Genomic DNA, 24538 nt, shown 5'->3' with positions numbered 1-24538 from the left:
AAGTGTAAAGAGGCTCTCTAGCTGATTGATAAAGAGGTAATCAGTCGATCCATCTGACGTCACCCCCTTGGGTAACGTCCACCGCGCCTCTCTCTCGCGCCTCTCTGGGTGTGTCCTCGCGCTAGTGCGTCGAAGGGGAAACCCTGCGATTTTTTTCTCCGTGAGGTGAGTTTCAAATCTCTGTCCTGTGAGGAGAACAAAACATCCCAGTTGTGTCAGAAAGAGAAAAACACGAGGCACATACGATTTCTGGTTTGTTATGTTTAAGTGTGAATGTTAAATGAAGATTTGTGTGTGATTAATCAACGGTTTGTTTTTTGAAGCTCTGTCGCCTTCAGGTGTTTGTAACCAAGCCTAGTTAGCTTGAGGGGATAATAAACGGCAATTCGCCTAAAATTAACGTCTAGAAGAACGTTAGGGACTCCTCAGTCAACATTGATTTTCATTGTATGCTTTTTTCTTCTTCATACAATGAGAGTGAATCTGAGGCTGTCATTCTGACTAACTTTTGTGTTTCACAGAACAAAGTAACGTTAAGTCAGAGGGGTTGAACTGCATTAAGATTAAATTATTTACTTTTGAGTAAACTAAATCGACGTACAAACTAATATTGGGCATTATGTGTAAACCCTACTCTTGTGAGGGCCTCTTGAGGACTTCTGATCCTCAAAAAGGTCAGGTTAATTTTTTTTAGTTTGAAACGCACACCATCTTGTCAGAATGTAACTTAGCTAATCTTTTCAATTTGTAGGGTTTCTGTGGCTAATGGTCCTGTGAGACAAATCCTTGCAGTTAGTTTATCATGTCATATTCACAGTCTTCTTGTGTGGAAATGGAAAGCCACCTTATTGTTTTACTTTCTACAGGTGATGTTCACTTTCTAAATGTGCGGAGTGAGGAAATTTTGTGAGGAAATTTTGTGCCCATAAAACAATCAGAAGAGAAAGGTCAGTCATTATGAAATATGTTGTGATCACTTTTAAAACTTATCCATGTAGATCCACTGTAATCCAGGAGAATTCAACCCATGACTGAAGGACTGTTGTTAACCAAAGGAGAGTGATTGAAACTCACAGAGATCACATTCAGTGTTGCCAACTCTCGCGAGACAAATAAGCAAACTGGCCACAAAATAAAAAAAAGCCCAAAACAAACAATATATTTTCAAATTGCTTATCAAACAATTGCAACAAAGTGCATCACCTGTGAGCACAATAGGTTTGGAGATGGAAAAGGTGAAAAAGTGAAGGCCAATTATGGTAAGCCATGGTTGGAATTTTTCCTTGGCAATTAGCTTATCCAAGTTAGTGCGCACAAATTGAGTAGTGAGACACACACACACACACACACACACAGCAAACTGAAAAAAACAATAACGCTAAGGAAGAGATCTAACACAGCCACATATTTATAATAAAATATTTTGAAACCATACCTACTGTTAGTTTTAGTATTCTTGTTTTTTATAGCCTGTAATGATAAATGCATTATACATTTTTTTTATTAGATTTGGGTGCCCCTACTCCCTGCACCTTCTATCACCTCCTATTTTTCCTCTCCATCTACAATCTCTGTTGGTGGAATTGTAGGTTAAAATGCACATGCATCTATTTATGTCTACTCAATATCATTGCTTGCCTTTACCATGTCACAAAGGAGACTGGATGTGGGAGTTGCGAATTGCGCTACAGCACTTTAATTATTGCACTGATTGGCTATTAGCTTTAAGCAGATAGTATCAATCAATGTATTGGAGAAAAACAACAACCATGAATGTAAAGAAACAAAATTGCTTGTCAGATTTTTTTCTAACAAGCAAGTACATTTAAAAAAAAAAAAGTGACCCGTGATGTAGGGGTGGGCTAGCCTGACAAGCCAGACCCACATCCAGATGTTTGGTCTGGAAACTCACCATTGACAGGGCTCAATCCAAGGGGCGGGATAAACGGTTGTCTTTCAAACTCCCTCTGCAAGCGATAGGATACGGTACACAACCAACCAGAGCAATGAAGGGGAAGCAGAGCTTGTTGATAGATTAAACATTCGCCGTATCCGGTCGGCAAAACTCCGAACACATCTTCCCTTTTTTAAGAATGACTTCAGTGGCGTTCTTTGTTCTTTTCTCAGAGAAAAGCTTAACTCCAAGTCTTCCAGAGTCGCGGTCAAAGCTGATTCGAAAGACCGCCGTTTGCCAGTTTCTGTGTTTACTAGAAGCACGCAAACGCAACTCAGCCGTCATCATTATGGCTCCGCCCACTGACACTATACACGATGTGATTGGCCCGGCAAGAGTTAGGAGAATACAGCTCAGAAGGGTATTGAGAGTTGCTAGACGACACTCGTGGGCAGATTAGATTTGCTGCCGCTAGGGTGCGTCTAGATTTCTAGGCTAGGGGTGGGCGATATAGCCTCAAAATTATATCACGATATTTCAGGAATATTTGCGATGACGATATAGCAAAAGATATATGGAACAAAGTTTTATTGGTTCTTGCAGCTGGTAGGCAGCAGCATTTATTATTGCAAATAAAATTAAAGGCATTGTTTATCCTTTTCCAATGAGCTAATGTCATTGATGAGAGAATATTTAAATCAAAGTTTAAATCTACTGTCATAAGGTACAAGTTACTAGTGTTTTCACTGGAAATCATAATATTTTTTCTTATTTTTTCTTCTTATAACATTTATTTTACCAATAACTAAAGTAATTTGTCATGATCTGTCTGAATATTCAATTCTGATTGGGAAGGTGTACAATAGCAGAGGTAATTCTTCCAAGTTAGCTAAAATACTGTTCTGTATTAATGAGCTGTTTTCGCTATGAAGCGCGCGCACACGCACGTACACGTCACTCGCATAGAGATCGCGCTGCAGATTCAGGAGCACGAAAGCTAGTTATCAACGCCGCCCGCGACTTTCAAACAAAATAGCTAAGCTACTGGATCACTACATTATATTTCTCAGCAATGATGGGGTTCTTCCCTATTTTGACGTAATAAACGAAGATCTGCATTGTTAGAGACGCTGAACAGACGCAGTCACGCATGTACGAATATCTCTCTCTCTAATTCAAATAAAATCTATAATCCATTAATTCAAATAAACGTATTACTTTATACACTACTTACTTTATCTCTGTCTCATTCGAAGCGTGCACAATGCTAGATCTAACTAGTCATAATTGACGAAAATAAACGTTAATGTTACCCTTCCGATTGCGTGGCAAACATCAATAACAGCTTAAAGCTGTTCATGTTATATCAGTTGTCAAGAGAGCTGACCTCTTGTAACCAAGTAGCTCCATTTTAGGCACTAAATCATCATTCGGAGGCTGACATGCTGATCTTCTCATTCAACTCACAGGTACGGAAAGCAAAAGCGTCATACGTCATTGCATTGCTATATCAGTGGTATCGCAACACTTTTTTTTATCATGTAAAAATTTATACTGGTATTATCGCGGACGATATGATATGGCACACTCCTACCGTGATGTAATTTTTAATTTTTTTTGCCAAAAATAGAAGCCCTAAGTCACGAATTTTAATTGGACATGACAACTTTGATCACGGAGTCATCCGATAGATCTGCAAACTGTGTTCTTTGTGTGTTTGCACAAATACAGTTTGTTTTAATAGTTTTATTTTTCATGAAAACTTTAGTTATTGTGAAGAACCAGATATCACAGCTGAACAATACCACTTTTGTAGCCTATGTGTTCTTATGTGAGTGGGTGTGCTTGTGCATGCTTTACACTTTACATAACCTGCAGGGTGGGGGTGTTTGGAGCTATTGAGAAGTTTTCTTCTCTAGTGATTACTCCAGCCGACTGATGCAATTTATTGTTGTGCATATCAAGCTGTTTACCCTGCAGAGCATCTGTTCCCTCTAATTAGGGGAGAGTTGTACTGTTCAGCCTCCCTTCTCAGACATGATCATGGGTGCTGATGGTAACATCAGCCTGTACTGTGACTCAAGTCTCCCTGGTGTGACTACTGGCTATAAATGGGATAGCTCAGGGCTCCAGAATTACATCTAAGAGCAGCAGCACTGGTGCCACTAAGTTCTACAGATGGTGGTGCCAGCACCTGATTTGGGTACACTGAGGATGGGGGATTTTAAAAAAAAAGAGGTAATTTAATCTTTTATTATTACTACATTAATAATATTGAATATTATTTCTTGGAAATGCACATTTGACTAGCTTAACTTGAGTTGAGATGCAGACTTTTAATAATATGTAAAATTTGTATAGGTACATTTTGATATTTTTATTTTTGGCCATTACATTTAAAAATACAATTTAAATGGGATAATATTTAAAGGTTTGAAGTGCTGGAAAAAGTGTGAGAAGCACTTAAAGGAAGTGTATGTAAGATTGTGGCCAAAACTGGTACTGCAATCACTATCCCCTCTCCCCTCTAATATCACTAAGGATATTAGTGATGGGATGGTATGAACATTTTTTTATATTCGGTTTTGTTGAAATTAGATGCAAGTGTTCAAAAAGAACAGATGCACACACTGAAAACATTTCAACAATGCAACAAACAACAAATAAAACAATCTGCTTTAAGCACTTTTTTTTAAGCAAGATTCTATTCTGTGGCATTTCCTTCCTTATTATGACCGTTGTCAGTAGCAACACGTTAACAGTGCACATCCATGTATTACAACTCTTGTTTCATTCAAATGCAGCTTGCTGTCTTTTGTCTCTATTTTGATTATATTGAAAATTAAATCAGGCCATCCTTAAAAATATTTTGGTTTGCAGTAACGATTTAAAAAAAAAAAAAAGGGTCGGTATGTAGGTAGGTAGGTAGGTCTATATATATATATATATATATATATATATATATATATATATATATATAATATATTAGGGCCGGGACTCGATTAAAAAAAAAAATCTAATTAATTAGAGGCTTTGTAATTAATTAATCGAAATTATTCGCATTTTAATCGCATATAAATATTTGACCTGAGAACAATGAGAAGTAATTTTTCACATGTATTTTTAGTATACCATTGAATAATGACTGAATACATAAGCTTAATCAACAAAATATTGTTTATTTATTTCAGTCCAGCAGATCAGCGCAATGTTTGCCATTAAGTGTAGCAAAAGCATATTTGTGATATTTGAGGCTCGATGTGCTGCGGTGATATGCAAATTCCTTGTTGTATAGCTTGCTCACAACCATGCTCTTGACGACGCTTCCATTCTTTCGTTTTTTAAAACAAAATTTCCCATCCACGGGGCCAAGCAAAGCAGTCTCATCAGCTTCTTCGTTCATGTTCACTCATGCCCTGCGTCTCAATCAGCTCCCTAGTTCACTAGTCAGGGCACTGATCAAGACATAAGTCAATGGGCTGACTCCCTGATCAGTGCCCTGACTACTGAACTAGGGAGCTGATTGAGACGCACCCATGTTGTTGTCGTGACTCCGGAGCGCTAGTTGGTGTTCCAGTATAATCGGTCCGTCGAAACTGATTTATTGAAAAACGTTCCGCGGTGCAAAAATAAATGCGGTTAAATTTTTTATTTTTTTTGCGTAATTAATTAACGCGTTAAAGTCACGTAATTAATTAATCTTAATTAACGCGTTAAAGTCCCGGCCCTAATAAATATATATATATATATATATATATATATATATATATATATATATATATATATATATATATATATATATATATATATATATATATATATATATATAATTTTTTTTTTTTTTTTTTTAATTTTAATACAAAAAAAAGTACATTTTTGGTGATGGTGATTAGGTAGGTATGAATTTAAACAAATTGGCATATGTTGAAGTCACTGACTGGGTCTTCAAGCTGTGCCTTCGGGTGCATAGGCTAATTGCAGGCTATATAGACCACAAACAAATTGAAATATTTGTCAAAAACATGTTTATTGCATAGATTTCAGGTGCATTCTTTAAGAAAAGGCAGCTAGCTGGTTGGAACACCAGCTAGCTGTCATTGACTCTGTCATTGACACCTTTTTTTCCGGGTTTCTCACGTATTTTAGCTCTTTTCCCGTTTTAGTATTTTCCCGTGATATGTTTCTTATTTTTACGCTCTGCAAGATTATACCAGACCGTTATGTGTTTATGGGGCACAGTATAACATGTCTTAATACTTCATTTTTTTAAAACGCAGTATTTGTCTTATAGACCCTTTTACAGCCCACGTGATCAAAGAGTTGCGCGTGCATTTTGGCAGCGGAAGTGGTGTTGTTCCCTAGTGGTTCTAACATGTTAGCAACTCCGAAAGTTTATTCAAACGTTTTCCAAATGAGTAACACATTACCATGTATTGGTTTTAAAAAGATTAAATTTGTAAAACATTTACTGTACTTAATGTAATAATAGTGTAAAAAGGTAATATTGAACAGATTCATAACTCAATAAAATAGATTTCCCAGTCCTAAATGTAATCATTCAAACATCAACTCTCGACAACATAAATGTTGCTGGCTTCCTTTTTATGTGTGCACAGGTGTAACTGTTAGTGAATGTGGTTGCTGCATTCTCTCGTTGTTTGATTATAACCCAAGCCTTATACGTCGTTGTCTTGTGTCCTTGTCTTTGACTAGGGAGAATTTCTGATTTTAACACACAAAACTCTGAGTCTATGTCATGGTATCTTACATTCTGTACATGCCCACAGACAACGTATTCATAAGCATCCAGTGATATGCTCGTAATTTTTCTCGGGTGTAACGTTACACGCTCGGTTTCTCAACTAAATAAGTATATCTATCCGGCCACTGTATATTTGACCATCTGCTAACATCTTCTATCCACTCCACTATAGTACACGGATCTGGTAGCTGAATACCATTTGATAAAATCAACTTTTTAAAATAATTTTCTCTGTCTGTGTTGCTTAATCCACTCGCGTAGCTTGAGGTGCCGCTGATTCTCGCCATAGTTTGTTGCCCATATGCGCGCGCATACGTTGCTACGTCATCATTGTGTACAAACAGTAAAACGGTCTATATTTTACCTTTATTCCACACCGCTGTATCCACTGTTCTTTCGACGGCTTGTTTGCTTCTATAACTTTAAAAGACAATATCTCCGTTTGCATTGAACTTTCAGCTCTGTAACTTTGCAGATACTGTTTATGCTCAAGCAGCAACATTACACACTAACTAAAGTTAAAAAAGTGAAATTACATGCAGTCACCCCTTTAACAAATGTAAGTAAGCATGTTAACATGTTTGCTTGTCAGACAATATAATAAATATAATAAAATTTTCTACTTTGATTTATAGGTTGAAATATGATCTGGCTGGACATGTTCTTGAGATGTTTTGTGAGATTCACCCATTATTATGTAAAGAAAAAACACAGACCGTCAAATAATGAAAATATAAATCTTTGACAGCTAAGGCTGCAACAATCGATTATTTTGGTAATCGATTAATCTACCGATTATTAGGGCGATTAATCAACTAATCATCAATTATTGCCATCGCTGTTGATGCCTAATCAGTAAGTTTTGAACTTATTGAAGTCAAAAACATTGAGGTATACATATTCTAACTATAATATAAATAAAGAAAATCACTTTAGCTTTTTGAAATGTTTTTTTTAATGAACTTTGAACCAACTAAACAGTTCATTCTCTTTAAGTTATCAGATTTCTGTCCAACTCAAATCACACAATTGCTTTCTACGCAATGTTTAAATATTCAGTTCTCTTCCAGTTGAAAAAATAAAAAATCAGCTGCAATTCCTCTGACAATAAAAGTGATCAATAATAGGTGCTGCTTAAGCGGGACATTTACTTCAGGACAAAGAATGGTAAAATATTAATCTGCAAACAATTATTACAAGTATACAAATCTTTTTTACATGACAATTGAGCTGACAGATTCTCATTCACCTTTTAATTAACCGTATGAAAACAGTAACTGACATGAATGATCCTATCTCCTTTTGTAAGTCATCATGAATATGGAACAAAATACAGGCAATTGAATTGAAGACTAATACCTAATAGTATTACAATAAGGACTCCTAAACTCAATCAAGCTTTATTCTATACAAAGTTAATCATATTACTGTAATTATTATTTAAAATTTAATCATTATTATTAAAGGGGGGGTGAAACACTCAGTTTCAGTCAGTGTCATGTCAATCTTGAGTACCTATAGAGTAGCATTGCATCCTGCATATCTCCGAAAAGTCTTTATTTTTTTTATAATTATATAAGAAAGATGCGCTGTTCCGAGTCTTTCCGGAAAAAGCCGAGCGGGTGGGGGCGTGTCGTGTGAGCGGAGCTAAATAATGACGTGTGCTCGCTGCTGCTATTGTGTTGAGTCGAGTGCGTCGTAAAGCTGTGTCATCCCTAACAGCGTGAAAAAAACTTTGTTCAAAATAAAAATATGGCTTTTAATCAGATACAGCCATACATCTATGATCCGGAATCAGACCCAGAGGCTGCAGTTGAACAGGAGCAGCAGCAAAAATGACTAGAGCAGGACGTCTCTATGTGGTACAAGTTATACACTAACTATATAATATGCTTAGCGGCTTGTGTTATTTACATATTTATACTTGAATTATATCGTCGTATTTTTGTCTTTGAAGGTGTACATGTGGGAAGTGCAGTTGTGCACGTGTGTGTGTGTTTGTGTGTTTACGCGTGGTTTGTGTAGACAGTAAGCGGACTGGTTTTGCACGGCAGGTTAAGTTAGTGTTTACATAGAAAGACACGGAATAGTAGCGCATTTGAATGAAGAAGCGCGCTTATTTAGTTCAACATATTTCCCCCCTCTTTGTGTATTGTTGTTTGGAGTGCTTTTACAATACACAAACATAAAGTTACACATATGGTGGCCAGCTAAACAAATGTACACGCACTACACATCGCATGCTCCATTGATCAATTAACTATACGTGATCATGTTTGGGCTACTTGATGAGCATAGGCAAAAACACAGACATTTGAATCAGTCTTACTCACAGCCTGCGGTTCTAACGTTGGGACCTTTATCGTTGGGACTGCTCCATCCTTCAGCATTAGGCGATCGGAAAATCCGGCGTCGAGCTGGGCCTTGTTTATGAAACAGTCGGCACCGAAATGCAGCGAACAGATATAAACATTCGCGCAACTCAGTTGCTGATCCGGAAAAGCAAATTACATCCACTGTTGCCTTAACGCGGGGTTTTTGGGGAATCTGTGCAGGACTGTCTTGGTCTGGCAACCAAAAACGCACTTTTTTGGTGACATTGTTATGTGCACATCACCTGTGCAGCAGCCTACGAGCCAGCGCTTTGATGGGCGTAGCCTGTTACTTTCTCTCCCTCTCTCTCTCACGCGCTTCCGGTAGAATTGTCCGTAAGGCCCATACAAGGAAATTCCGCCCCCATTAACGTCAAAGGGGACGCATGATCTCAAAAAACTTGCCGAAACTTATGACTAACCGGAAGTAGTATTTTTGACAAAGAAATACTCCCATCAAACGTCCACCTTAACTTTTGAAACTTTGTCTATGTTTAGTATGGGATTCCAAGTCTTTAACAGTGTAAAAAGATCAGTATGCATGAAACAGCATTTCACCCCCCCTTTAATATTGTTACTATTATTAGTAGTATTGCCTTCTCCAATAAAGAGATTTTCCACTTATTAGTTAGCTTCAGCTGGAAAACTCTCCTCTAACTGGCTGTTCTTGAGCTGGGATGTTTCATCTTTAAGTGCTACAACATGCACGTCGCGCTCCAATTAAAAGCAAGTTGCCCCTTGCATGTATTGCACACGACAACATTCTTGGTTCGAAGTTTTGTGAAACTTTACCACACTTTGCTAGATCAGATTCGTTTGCATTCTATCATATGCGCTGTTTTCTTCTACCACAATAGCATTTGTAAGGGCTGCATTTCACTCTAGCGCCACAGCGGTCAAATCACTATATTGCAGGCCCTAACATTAGGTCACGTGAGATCAAACGACTACTTGACAACAAAGATATTTGTCGACAATTTTTTGTTGTTGTCGACTAATCGTTTCGGCCCTATTGACAGCAATATGGAAATAACAATTTTTTTTGTCTTTAGTCATTTCTGTACAATTAGAGTGGAAACTCAAATGCATGTTAGTCCGGAAGCGTTCTGCCTTTTTATTACACATTAACATTGTCTTGTGCCAAGAAAGTTGTTTCCTGAATAGCTGCTTTTTTGTCCTCTGCCAACAGCATGTTACACAGATTTATTTTGCTTTGTTTTCCCTGTAGTTTGCTTGTTCTTGTCAGAACATTAGCACCACTAAATATGAGAACATTTAAAACCAGGGTTAAGTGTGGCAGTGTAATGATTACAGAGGTCAGGTGATTCTTAGCATCTGCGTGTTGTTTTCCTCTCTCGTCAAACAGCATGGCGTGTGTGCTCAGGTTTGACGACAGAATAGTGCGACCAAGGAACCTTGCAGGGATGCCACAAGTCACATTGGCTCAGCTTGGGTAAAATGATGAATGGTCAAATGAAAGTCATTTTGTATTAGCAGTGAGTCTCTGCAGAGCATAGATGCATGTGGATGTGAGGTTGCTTGGCATACAGTGGCAGGAGAAAGATCTCTGCTGACAGAGATAAAGAGAGGGGCCTCCCTGTAACAGATGCTCATACTCGTTCGGCTGGAAAAACAAACATGCTTTTTTTATTTGTACGTTCCAATCACAGTGAGCTTCAACACTTGTGTTGTTATCACTGGGGGCTAGTCGATGAAGGTTTCACCCCCCCATAAGCCACTCTCAAACTAGTGTTGTCTAAAGATGCGCATTAGCTTTTTTCATCTTGTTTTTTCTCTCCTTCATTCATTTACTCACTCAGTTATTCTTTTTTTTTCTTTTTTTTTCTCCTTCTATTCTGTCTCTATTTATTTTTTACCCTCCCACTTCTGTGTGATATTTAATGCAATACTAGGTCATGTTTGTGTGTACAGTAATGTTTGAGTGTGTGTGATTGCTGGTTATCCAACAGTCTTTAACTGTTTGCTGTTGCATCAACATTAGATAGCAGGGCAAGGCAGTATGCATATGTACAAATTTCACAATTAGATTCAACTTTTTTTTTTTCCAATTCAGATCTTGATTTGATTCATTTGGATATAATCTAGGCCTGTTGCTTTGCGATAGTCAATAAATCAATTAATTACATGATACAAAAAATCTATGAGAGCCTGATCATTTTTCTGGTTGGGATCATTTCCATTTGCACGCTTGTTTGTTTTCCTCTCTTGCTGACTGTGCGTGCCTCATCCTTTTGGGGAGTTGTTTATACTCGATGCACAGACTGCGTAAGGAGACGTCATGTTCGGCCGTTAAAATGCTGTTTCATGCATACTGAGCTTTTTACACTGTTAAAGACTTGGATTCCCATCCTAAACATAGACAAAGTTTCAAAAACTAATGTTGGACGTTTGGTGGAGTATTTCTGTGTTTAAAATACTCCTTCCAGTTTCGGAGAGTTTTTTTCGTGTATGGCTCGGGTTGACGTTAGTAAGAGCGGAAGGTCCTTGTATGGGCCGTACGGGCTCTTCTCCCGGTATGGTGCATGCGCGTGCGCGCGCGACTAGAGCGAGAGAGGAAATGCATGCCCATAAACACTCTTTCAAGGTGCAGATCCAGTCATCCGTGAATACTTCTGTCGCGCCGCGAGCGACTTCAACGCTTCAGCACAGCGTTCCGTGAAGGCAGCGCTGCATTTGAACCGATTTGAACGCAGAAATGACGGGAAGCTTCACAACATCGCGTCAGTTGCGTCTAAAAGTGGATCTCCACCGTTCACTGCTGTCAGGACTTTACCAAATCAAACCAAAGAAGTGTGTTTTTGACGGAGTGGTCCCAGCGATAAAGGTTCGGTCCTGCTTTGGAAGCAGCCGGTGAGTAAAACTGCTTCAAATGTCTCTGCTATTGGCTATCGTCACGTGAGTAAACGACACGATCGTGTGCTTTGTCATTCAAATGCGCTAACGGACTTCATTGTTGTTCTTTGTACGTTACACTAGTCTAATGTGCAAAACAGTTTTGCTTGCTACTGCTAAGGTTTAGTCGCATGCAATAGTCCATAAACCGAATCATGTCATCATTAGACATGTGCCGATTTTCGATAATGCGATTTATCACGATAATGAATATGCACGATATTGTTATCGTGGGCACTTTAAAATATCGTAAATAATAATTTATTAACAATTTATAATTTTTTTAATTTATTCAAGAATACTTTGCCCATACATCTGTATAAATGCTCAACACCGCTGTATTCTGCGTCAAAGGGATACACGCTCAGATATAAACAAGCCCAACGTGCGTTTGCACATGACTGAACCGGTGAAGGAGACGCGCTGCTGAAGTGCCGGTCAGTGACAGCAGAGGGCGCTGATGAACTGCAGAATGCGGCTGTTACCCCGGGAACCCCGCAAACAAACAAAAACCATGTGTAGTTTTTAAAACATCCATTCGTTTTTGTAATCTCAATGTTGTTCATCAAAGCACCAAATACTTAATAGGCTATTTATTTTCAAACTTAAACATTTTTGTTTTAATCTGGACTACAACATGCCCTAATAATTAGAACGTTCTGTTATTGTTCAGTAAAACTTTGAGACACGACTTCATTAGTTAACATGTCATTTCATTATTCACCAAACTGACAATGAAAAATACTTATAAAGAATGAATCATTCTATGTTAATTCCTTAGTTACTGTTTAATAACATTAAAATCAAGATCAAAATAACTTTGTTAATGGACCTAGGATAAAACTAACAATGATCAGTATTTCTTAACTAACATTACCGAAAACATTATACTTTCTGTACCAAATGTAGCTATTGCTCAATCTTAGTTAATGCATTAAATAATGAGACCTTATTGTAATTTGTAAGCCTACCTGTTGTTCATTATAGCCAATTTTTTTTGCAATTTAATCTGTTTGAAAATTTTACTTTTACAGCTCTGAAAAATATCAAGAGACCACATAACATTGATTTCTCAATGAGGGGTCTCTTAATTTTTTTCCAGAGCTGTATATATTTTTGGTGCATTATTGTATTTAAACATTCAGTTATTTTTGTTCTTACAAAAATAGTTCTTAAAGCTGTCATGCTATGGCAACACTTTTTTTTGCAACTTATTTAAATATCGTGATATCGTATATCGTGATAAAACTTCATCAATTAATCGCAACATGAAAAATTGATATCGGCACATGCCTAGTCATCATAAACTGCGAGTAAACACACACAAATGTTGACAGGCCACTAAATACAGTACATACCAAAGAGACGGACATCCTATGTTGCTGTTTCACCTGTTCAAATAATTTCAGCCTCCGAATTTGATTCTGGATCGTATATCTATTAGCTGAGATCGATAGCGATGGGCTTCTCCACGCTTGAGGACGTCACCGCTTTGTGCTCGTCATTCTTTAGCTCCGCCCTCACGATACGTCTCCAGGCGCTCGTTTTTTTCCGGAAAGACTCGATACAGCCCATATTTCTTTTATAAATATAATAAAACTAAAGACTAGGGATGTCAACGATTAATTGATGATCGATTAATTTTCGATAAGACATTTGATCGATAAGACTTATCGATCATCGATTAAGCAGGGTCATGCGCGTGCGTGCGGCTCAACCGCGAAACGGGAGGAAAAATGATGCGAGCGTGCCCGAGTTCTATTTGGGACCATTTTACAGCTGGAGTTACACACCTTCATCATGAAGTCTGCATGTGCATTCGCAGCCTTTTGTTTTGTGCAAATGTAAGTTGTAATATTGTGTTTATTTTGTGCAGGCCTATCTTTAGCTGATTTATCTCATAAGGATGCATTTGATTAATAATTAACGTTAGAGGCGAGCGGTAGTAAAAGCGTGGCGGTGATCAGCTTCAGCGTGCAACTCCAAAAGCACTGATAATGACTGAGTGGGACTGTCATATTACACAACATTAATGAGAACACTATTGTAATAAAACATTGTGATTGTTAAGTATTTGGGTTTATTTGCCGTGTGTTTCATTGCGTTGATCCAGGAAGAGCGCATGCACAACATCACGCATTCTGACTCGCGCATGTAACTTAGTTCAAGTTCACTTGTGCATTCGCATCAGATTGTGCTGAAGTAATTTTCTAATATTACATTTATTTTGTAATGTTATATATGTGATCAATCATATAGGATGCGTTTCTTTTAGCAAAATAAAACGCACTAACAAATGGCTTCAGTCAGTGATGGCTACCAGTTTTCATTTAGTGCTTCGGCTTTAGCGCATACAGAGCAATGCATAATAACGATGATTGGGACATTCATATTATATAACAGAAATGAGAACACTGTTTTAATAAATGGTTGTAAAGTCATTGGGTTTAGGTGCCGTGTTCAGAGCGTTGTTCCAGGAAAAGCGCGTCTCCCATTCTGAATATGAATATCAGCAACTCAATTCAAGTTCACTTGTGCATTCGCATCATTTTGTGAAGATATATAATTTGTAATATTTTGTTAAATTTATATAAATCTGATTAATCTCATATAGGAAGCTTTTTGTTGAGTTAAATAACACGCTAGCAAAGAGCAGTGTAACTTACCAGTGTTGATTCAGCTCGCGCAGTTCAAACAGCAACGCGCAACTAATAATAACTATGATCGGGACTGTCACATTACATAACATTAATGAAAACAATATTTTAATAAATCGTTTTGAATTAATTGGGTTTAGGTGACGTTTAAGCATGTTGTTCTTGGAAGTATGTCCAGATTCTGAATAACAGATCTGAGGCGGCGTTCGTGTTGTATTACATGTTATATTTGGTTATTAAATAAGTAATTTAATTAAATTATAAATAACATCGACTAATTTTACAATCCCATAGCCCTTTGTTTAGATAAAAAAAATCCTTCTCATTCATTTGGTGAAGAACATGGCGTTTTGAGCAGCATTGCACATAGGCCTACTGTCATGCTGTCGGCTGTAAGCCACGGCTGTAGACATATTTCAGTATTATGGTTAACGATTAATTGATTAATTGATCGTTAATTTAAACGACGATCGATCATGGGAATTTGTGAAAATTGACATCCCTACTAAAGACTTTTCGGAGATATGAAGGATGCAATACTACTCTATAGGTACTCAAGATTGACATGAGATTGACTGAAACTGAGTGTTTCACCCCCCTTTAAGGCTACTGTAGGCCATCTTTCCCAAATAAGGCAAAGTTATTCCAAACAAAGAGGGGTTGGGCAGACCAAAACACATCAGATCATCTTAATGGGATGTAGCCTCTTAAAACACCTATTACATTTAATAATTAGCAGCTATAGCCATTTTACGCTAATGAGAGAAGCATGTATGTGGCAAATTATGTTAGAGAAATGTATTGATTACGGTCTATTACTGCATTAATGCAGAATCGTCCACAGCGCGATGCAATGATTAATTTCAACACCCCTAATCTCTAGTGTAAAACACTATTGTAAGCCTCTGCTCTGCAGAGTATGCCAATGCTGTGTACCGTGTGGGTTTTATAAGGTGTTTAGCATAAAAACAAAACTGGAGATGCACAAAGCAGCTAAGCAAGTTTGCGGGACCCAGTTTGCACTCTAACCGTGCCTTTGAGGGAATTATACATTTTAACATTATATATCAAGTTCACCTTTTTATAATATTCTGAATTATGTGAAGCATACCCAGTATAACATTGAGGGAACCTGGTCTTAGCTCAGTGAGACAGCAGCCTTCCTGGCTCTATCAGAATGATAGCGCTGCTCCTGCAGCCCACGCAGCAATGGCAGTTACATAATGATCACTGATGTCTCCCCGCACAACTGTTAGAGTCAATCGGCAGGTCCCACATTCAACCTCCACTGCTGGCCTTGTACTGTGGGCCATGGTGGGCGGCATTGTCAATAGCTCGAGCTTGGGTGGAAGATTGGATGGAAAGGAGAGCATGACAATGCTGTGTAGAAAAATTTCCAAACAGGGCATTTTACAGAGATTGCATTCAGGGAATAAGGGCGTCATATTGAAACTCGTATTGAAATTTTTCTCATTTATTAAATATTTAAGAAATAGTATTCTCTTATGGGGTATTAGCCGGGGGTAGTTCGTTTTATGGACCTCTGCATCAACGGCCACAGATGAGCAAGAGCTCACAGTTAACACTCTTCAAGGGTAAATAAAACATCCGAAAGGATTTGAGTGTACTTATTAGAGGTGTAACGATTACACTTGATTTGGATACAAATAACAATACTGAACCCATGTTTATGATACTATTGCAATATTTTAACTAAGCCAAAATAGTTTATTTTATTCTTTATTACCATGAACCACAAATATTCCCCCATTGCATTATTATACGTTATATACAACATTATAGTAGTTTAATGTAGTAATGTGACTGAAATTTCTTTCAATTCAAGCATTTGTTGGATCTCTCTACAGATAAGCCGTGTACGCACAAATTCTCCTAGCATTGTGTTGGAAATGTGATTCTTTGGTAACCAAGTGAACCATATTTTTGCTTCAATCCATAGTTTACCATTTGTATAACATACAAATACCATAGCTAATCAATACACCAAAAAACATGGTTTTACTATCTAATAGAATCATGGTTAAATTTCGTTAGGGTATGTCTTTGCTACAGCCCAATGGTTTTCAAACCTGCCCTGGAGGCACCCCAACCCTGCACATTTTGTCTCCCTCATTTATCACACCTGATTCAACTCATCAGTCCATTAGTAGAGACGGCAAGAACTAAATTAGGTATGTCTGATAAGCGAGACAGATGCTGCGTCCCAATTCGCCTACTTTTACTACATCCTAAAGCTTGGGACACACTGTTTTCTCGAAGTGACAAGAACAAAGTTCATTCTGGCAGTACATGCCATACTTCACGAGAAAAGCAAGTGCTGAATATTTGCATTTTCTCTGCATTAAACCCGTCCACTTTAAATGTCTGACCAATCACATAATAGTTCTCAGACACCTGCAAGAAAAAAGTTCTGCTCAGATGATGTGTTGAGAACAAGCTGCGCAATCTCCCAATCCAGGGCTGCGAGAAAAAAATGATGTAATTTTGTTCTCGCAGCTCTGTGAGCGAGAACTTTTTTCTCTATTCTTGCGGAGTATGTTGAAGCCTTAAAAGTATGTACTCTTTTTGTGAAAAAAAGGACATGCTTTTGAGTGTGTAGCAGAAAAGTATGCAAGTTTTGGGACATACTACATACCGTCATCTTTAACGGACTCTGTCGCTTGGTTACGTGTATCCCGTCACTATTTAAACTGCTCTGTCAATCATCACACAGTTCAAATCCTCCGCATTCAGTTTAATTTACCGTATCAGAGAGAAATGCAGTAGCATGTTGTGCCATTTGTGGGTCTTTAATGCAGAGACTACTCGTGTTTGCATTTTAAATATAATGCATTTAAAAGTTAATGGACAAACGTGTCATTACAAAAGTTCTCAATGCTACTCAGGTGAAATATAATCTGGACAACACTAAATGAATAAATATTTTTGTCAGGTTAAATTACTGATAGTTGGTCACTCAAACCCCTTTATCAAAAACTTCTCTACTTAACCGTCGGACTCGCACATCCTTCATGTTTGTAATTTTTGTAACGCTTTTTATCCGCGTTTGTAGTTCAAATTGAATCCTCGTCCAACTTGCAATCGGTTGTGGGCAATATCAGCCGTTAGTGCGCATCAATTCGCACTTTGAATTCGGACCGGAAATAGTAAACCATCCGGGTAACTTTGGAATACCCTTTTCAACATACTACGATTTGGGACAAAAACCCCCCCCATACATTTACACACAAACTGACCAGCAAACGCAACTTTCGGACGCCATCTTTTCCCCCCCATCTCAACTGTCACTGAATTGAAAGCACAGGATTGTGGGATACCAAAGGTAACGAAGGATACATGTATGCTGCCTTCAAAAATCGATCAGATGAAGGTCAGTCAGGAAGTGAAGCAAACAATAGATTTGGACTTTGCTTGATGCCTTCCTGCCTTCAAATGTGTGGCTGTGTCCGAAATCTGGAAAATGCTGCCTTCGGAGGGAAGGACACATTTCAAGGTCGAAGGGCATCAAGCCATGTCCTTCCTGTCTCCTGAGATTCCTTCATCTGATTGAGTTTTGAAGGCAGCATGTATATTTATCCTTCAATGGAAAAAAAAAATGGCGTCTGAAAGTTGCATTTGGTGATAAGTTTTGTGTATGTAAATGTATGCTTTTTTTGTTTTGTTTTTTTTACCAAGATTTTCTACTTCTGATGTAATTTCCTAGTAAGAAATTACTCATGTAGAAATTAAATATTTGTTTACTGTAAGGCTGCCACTAACAACTACTTGTATATTGATTAATCCCCTCGACTTATTTATCGATTAATCTATTGACTAATTTATCACAATAATTTTCAACAATTTTAGTTAAAAACATTTAGTTTACCTTGCAACTTTAGCATTCAGTAAAAAACCCTAAAAACTCACTTGGCCAGCATGTTCCTGCCCTGCTTTTGACCATTCCCCCCTCTTTATTTAAAACATTATATAATATAATATTAATAATAACTATACATGCCAGTGTGATCATCCTTACAGAGATGTTGGCAACAATTACATTATCAATCATGTTAACACTAACCACTATTCTGAACTGGTCGATATGACTGAATCTTATTTCATGATATGAGTAATTTAATATTAATTAAATGTAATTTTATAATTACAATATAGTTTTTTTTTTTAATAAGACAATGTAAATTACAAACAATATGACAAACAGTGCTTTATTTTCAGGTACAGTAGCTCTAATTAACAGTAGCATTCAATAAAGAAATTAATCAAAATGTAAAAACAAAAATGCACAGTAGGGATGTGCAATTTATCTAAATATCGCAAACGTACATATCGCAATATGCATATCTCAATGGCCCGCAATTTCAGAATAATTTTAATAGGTACTTTAACATATGGCGGAGAATCGACAGGGCACATGACTGTTACTAATGTGACTTGCTTGATGTTAAAAAGTTACTAATTGAAAAAATTGCGAAATCAACAGAAAACAACTGAAGTCGTCCACCCTTAGTTCAGGAGTCTTCGTTTACCTGGATGTTCTTGATGTTAAAGGAGTACTTCACCGCTGGGAATATGAATCTATATTTAAACTTGGGTCATTAATGTAGTAGAAATGTGAAATTATTTTTTTATTTGGTGCTTTCTAGACTCAGAAGAGACAATTAAATTTTTGTCTCATGGGGATGAAAGACATCAATTCCCAGAATGCCCTACGAGGCCACTCCCAAAGCCAACGCTAATAGATTACTGAATCACTTTCACTTTCCCACTTACCACGTTCATTTTCATATAATCAGTTCAGTTAGAGAACAGACACTACAATTAAAAACTGAACGTGTCTGTGCAATATAATATGATTTAGCCACTGAGGGAGTGTCACAGCCCAAACACTGCAGGAGTCAGATTACAGGGAAGCACAATCATTTGAATATACTCCAGGGTTTTTACTGATACAAAGCCATATGCTAATCGCTGAAGTAACCCTTAAGTTTTAGGTTGATATAACTAAATATTACCAAGTCAAGCGACGAGTTTTTGGTATTTAAATATTCGCATTACAATTTTTTTGTTTGCTTATATTGATGTTAAATACATTTTTAAAAATAGATTACATACATTTTAAACACTAATAGACATATCGCATCGCATATTACATTATTTAACAAGGCATTGCTTATCGCATTTTTCTTCAATATCGCACAGCCCTAATGCATAGTCTGCATAGTAGAGCTGCAGCTATCGATTCTTTTTGTAATCGATTAATCTAGCACTTAATCGATTAATCAGATTTTTTTTTTTTTACAGCAGCAGTGTTCATTCAGTAAAGTTTGAAGCTTAATATCAGACTGACATGCTTAAATGCAAAATGGAAATCCTCGTGTGAATTAGTACCATTTACAGATGAGGATATAACCACTGTTCTCTATACAGATCAGTGGATATAACCTGTAAAATTAACATTTTATGCTGAGGACTATGTTAATTATATGTTAAGTATATACGCATGTGTTAAATAGGCTATGCATTTTCTTGAAACCTAAATCTATTGAGAGTATTTAAACTAAACAATCTTATATGTTGGCTATAGCAAACAAAAATGGATGATTCTCAAATACTTTTGAAAGTCCCTGTAAAGTCAGAATTAAATGTTAAATACCACAGACAAATGTGTTATTAACCACCCAGCCAAATTTTAATCATAAAGAAATCCACCAAGTAAATTAAATATTTTATCAAAATCTTTAAAAAAAAAAAAAGCAATTTTCAGCTCTCCATCAAGGTTGCTGTTCACAAAGTTAATCCACCTCTTCTTGAAATTATTGTTTTGTAAGTTGTAAGCTGTAGTAACTAATGGTACTGACAGTAAGGGTGCTTTCACAGTAGCACTTTTGGTGTGCACCCGGGTTTGATTGACATCAGAGTACGGTTGGTTTGGATAATGTGATAATGCGGTCTTCCGAACTTGGGTGCGCTCCCGAGAACCGCTCCTGAATCCGCTTAAAGAGGTGGTCTGGGGTTCGGTTCATTTGAACTCTGGTATGGTTCGCTGCTGATGTGAACGCAATCTTACTAAATCGTGGAAGTGAACCGTTATTAAATTAATGATGAATGATTTTATAAAAATTTGTTTTGTGTGTGTGTTTCTCATTTACCTGACAAGCGTCACTGACATACTGCAAGCAGAGAGCTGTAAACCTCATTTCTGCTCGTCTTCGGTGTTCTTTAGTTTAGAGCATTTACAGTGCATTCGCGGCAAATAGACGCAAGTGCCGTTACGTACTGAAGCTCAGGTAACAAAATTAATGGTTCAAAAACAAAAATATAAAAGTGACTGGAGCAACGCCATGCATTTCGCCGCCTTCATGCTGACTCTCATTACTAAGCAAACGGGTAAACAGCTGCTGCTTTGATGCAAACAAACCCTGGGTCGGAACCAAATAATATAATATGAACACAGTCCAGCGGGGATTGGGGGAAGGGAGGTGCAATCGAACTTGGGTTCTGTCAAGGCAAGCGAACCAAGTGTGAAAGCACCCTAACTCGCTATTGAGTGGGCGAACTGGTGCGAATGTGCTCTATTTATGATCGTGTTCGGGGAGGGACCAAGCTGTGTTGGGGGAGGGCCCATATGGACAGGGGCCCCAGTGTGTCATCGAGACAGTTTTAATCCCACCTAAAAAAACAAAAACCTCTGCCTTTTATTTGAGGAATTGTGGTATATCAGATTTCCATGTGTTACACATTGTTGGAAAGCTTGGAGACAACACTTTCAGAATCTGTGAATAATTCAATAATGCCCCAGAACCGACTTGTTCCTAGACTCCCTACTTTCTGTGATTGGTCACACATCATTTTTTTTTTTTTTTTGCATAGCCAAACAATGACATAGTCACTAACGGTGGCCCTATTGAATTTGAATCCATCACAAACCGGATTGCAGGTTAGAGACTACTGAAAATAATGTAAGACCCCACCTGATATGCTGGCCATGGATATAAGAAAAGCTTATTCTTGCTTGCTTCATATATGCTTTTTACAAATATTTACTCTTCTGTGTTGTCTTTTTTCATCAAGACTACAAAATGTTGTTTACAGAGTTTTTCGCTATTACTTTTTATTTTTTTATTTTGCAGTTCTTTGCCTTGCTCCAGTTGGTTGTACTTGTTTGTGTCTCTGAGGTGCCTGGCAGAGGCATGGTTCTAATTTAGTTGCTGGGCATTGCGCCAAGTGGGAAACTCTTGGGCATGATGCCTCCTATCGAGGCCCTCCCTGATCTCTTTTGCGGGTTACAATGTTGGGATCTGTGTGAACTAAAGGCCGCCCACTGACCAGTGCAGTTTGATGATTGCTGAAGAAACTTCTCCTCGTCAACAAAGCAGTTGCAAAACATGGCAAAGAGGAATATGAAAAAGTGCTAAAATAAGTCATTTAAATTTTTATTTTATTTTTAAATTTATTTTTCATTTAAAATATAATGGTCTCTGAAATGTGAATGTTAAAATTAGGAATGCAGGATGTATCGGCCACTACATCAGTATCGGCCGTTATATGATCATTTTTAAAATTACCGTTATGGTCTCGGTTAGAGAATTTGGTGATAATAGATTTTCCCTCAGCTGAGACGCCTCAGATGCACACTGTTCGTCATGATGGTTTTGAATTGCTTGAAATATGCTTGAAATCGCTTCAAAAAAGGAAAATACAAGTGTGGTGCTTGTGTTGACGGACACAGTCAACACAAGTTTTCAAAGTTCAAGTGGAAGTGCAGCACAAGCTTACTAGAGCAGATGCGTTTACTTGCTGATCGTTCTCTGTCATGCGACCACTTAACAGTGCTGTGATATCTGTTAAGAAGCGTTTAAATTCAGCAAAGAACACATCTCTGTGATTTATATACATGTAACAGGTCCTTAATGCAGGGTTAGTGATGTCACTAACCTGTGAATAAGCTCTAGTGTTGTCTCCATACTGGAATTTTGAAATTCTATATGATACCTGGGAAAATAATGATATTTGAAACCATTTTCGAGACCACAGGGTAGGGCTGGGCGATATGGCCAAAATTTCATATCCCGATATAGCTCATTTGATATCCCGATAACGATATACATAACGATATAGCAATTTTTCTGTTAATTCAGTTTATGAATAGTCTATACAAAATTGCAATGTGGAAATGCAGTTTGAAATGATATACAAAACAAATAAAGGTAGTATGGACTAAATTTTTATTTTATTTAGAACCTTTTTTTCAAGCAAGACTGTTGGTAAAGTTAACACCTGCCATTAAAATATTTCAAAATATAGCAGCAGCCAACTTTAGGCATGGGCCGATATCACGATATGCAATATTATCACGATATTGAAATAAGTTGCAAAAAAAAAAAAAAGTGTTGTCATAGCATAACAGCTTTAAGAACTATTTTTGTAATGAATTTTGATTTTTGATTTTTATTTTTTGTCTCTTAATTTTTTCCTTAGCTGTAAAAGTACAATTTTCAAACAGGTTAAAGTGCAAAAGAATTAGGCTATAAAGAACAACAGGTAACAAATTAATATAAGGTCTCATTACTTAGTGCATTAAGTAAGATTGACCAATAGCTACATTTGGTACAGAAAGTATAATGTTTTTGGTAATGTTAGTTAAGAAATAGGCTACTGATCATTGTTAGTTTTATCTTATTTCCATTAAAAAGTTATTTTGTTATTAAACAGTAACTAAGAAATTAGCATTACTTAGAATAATTAATTCTTTATAAGTATTTTTCATTGTCAGTTTGGTAATAATGAATTAACATGTTAACTAATGAAGTCGTATGTCTTTTGGACAAATAATCCAAAAAATACTAAATATTAGGGCATGTTGTAGTCCAGATTAAAACATCATGTTTAAGTTTGAAAATAAATAGCCTATTAAGTCTTTAAGTATTAAGCGCTGAGCCTGTGATGAACAACATTGAGATTACAAAAATGAATGGCTGTTTTAAAAACTCCTTCACTAGCGCGTTTGCTTTTGTTTCCGGGGTAACTGCTGCATTCTGCCATTCCATCAGCGCCCTCTGTTGTCACTGAGCGGCACTTCAGCACCGCGTCTCTGTCACCCGTTCAAGTCATGTACAAACGCACGTTGGGCTTGTTTACATCTGAGCCTTTGACACAGAATACAGCGGTGTTGAGCATTTATACGGTTGATGGGCAAAGTATTCTTGAGTGCATTATAAAAAAAATAAAAATTGTTAATAAATTATTATTTATGATATCTTGAAGTGCCCACGATAACTATCGTGCATATTCATTATCGTGATAAATTGCATTACCGAAAATTGGCACATGCCTAGCCAACTTTTAACAGTAACACCACCCAGACTTCTCTTGCAGCATCATGTAGGTATAAAGATGTTTCCAAGTAGTATTCTTATAGAGCAGGCAATAGAAAGCAACTCACAAAACCCGCGTTTCTCGACCATGTAGATTAGAACCATATCTTTGCAGATATGCTTGGCAACAGCAGAAGTGACCTCCTTCCATCTGCGGGAGCTATGGCTATATGGTGTGCCACGCGTAAAAGCCACGCGTAAAAGTGTTGCAGCGGCTGTGTCTGGAGTTTGTTTTGAGCGCTTATGCCACCACTCGATGCTGCTTTTGCAGTTTTTGCTCGTTGACTCTCTCTCTATTCTTTTTCGTGGTTCTTGCGCAGGTGATAAAACCTGGTCTGAACCGCGTCTACTACCGTCTTCCTCCATGTTTGTTTATGTATTGTAGCGTGCATGGGCATGCCGTGGTGTAAGGTGCATCTTGACGTAAAATTCTGCCGTAAACGCCTTATCGTGGCTTAAACAATAGAGCCTTATATAAAACGATAGACATTTTTTATCGTCCAGACGATATATTTCGTCATATCACCCAGCCCTACCACAAGGGA

The 24538-nt window shown here is 37.4% G+C and overlaps 1 protein-coding gene across 7 annotated transcripts in view; it reads left to right on the top strand.

The window, feature by feature from the left end:
- The window catches only part of atp2b4 (ATPase plasma membrane Ca2+ transporting 4), a 172321-nt gene that overhangs the window by 1321 nt on the left and 146462 nt on the right, over nucleotides 1-24538 (top strand). The window contains exon 2 of one of the 7 annotated variants that reach the window (XM_067431550.1): nucleotides 867-947. The exons of 5 other annotated variants lie outside the window; for them this stretch is intronic. The gene's annotated coding sequence lies outside the window, so the exon portion shown is untranslated. Of the gene's footprint in view, nucleotides 1-102; nucleotides 166-866; nucleotides 948-24538 lie in introns of those variants that run through there. One more of the 7 variants, XM_067431551.1, reaches the window with a different exon arrangement.

The sequence above is a fragment of the Pseudorasbora parva genome, chromosome 22 (genome assembly GCF_024679245.1).
Source record: "Pseudorasbora parva isolate DD20220531a chromosome 22, ASM2467924v1, whole genome shotgun sequence".
NCBI classification, from domain to species: Eukaryota; Metazoa; Chordata; class Actinopteri; order Cypriniformes; family Gobionidae; genus Pseudorasbora; species Pseudorasbora parva.
The sequence above is the reverse complement of the archived record's forward strand: the minus strand, read 5'-3'. Positions and strand labels throughout refer to the sequence as shown.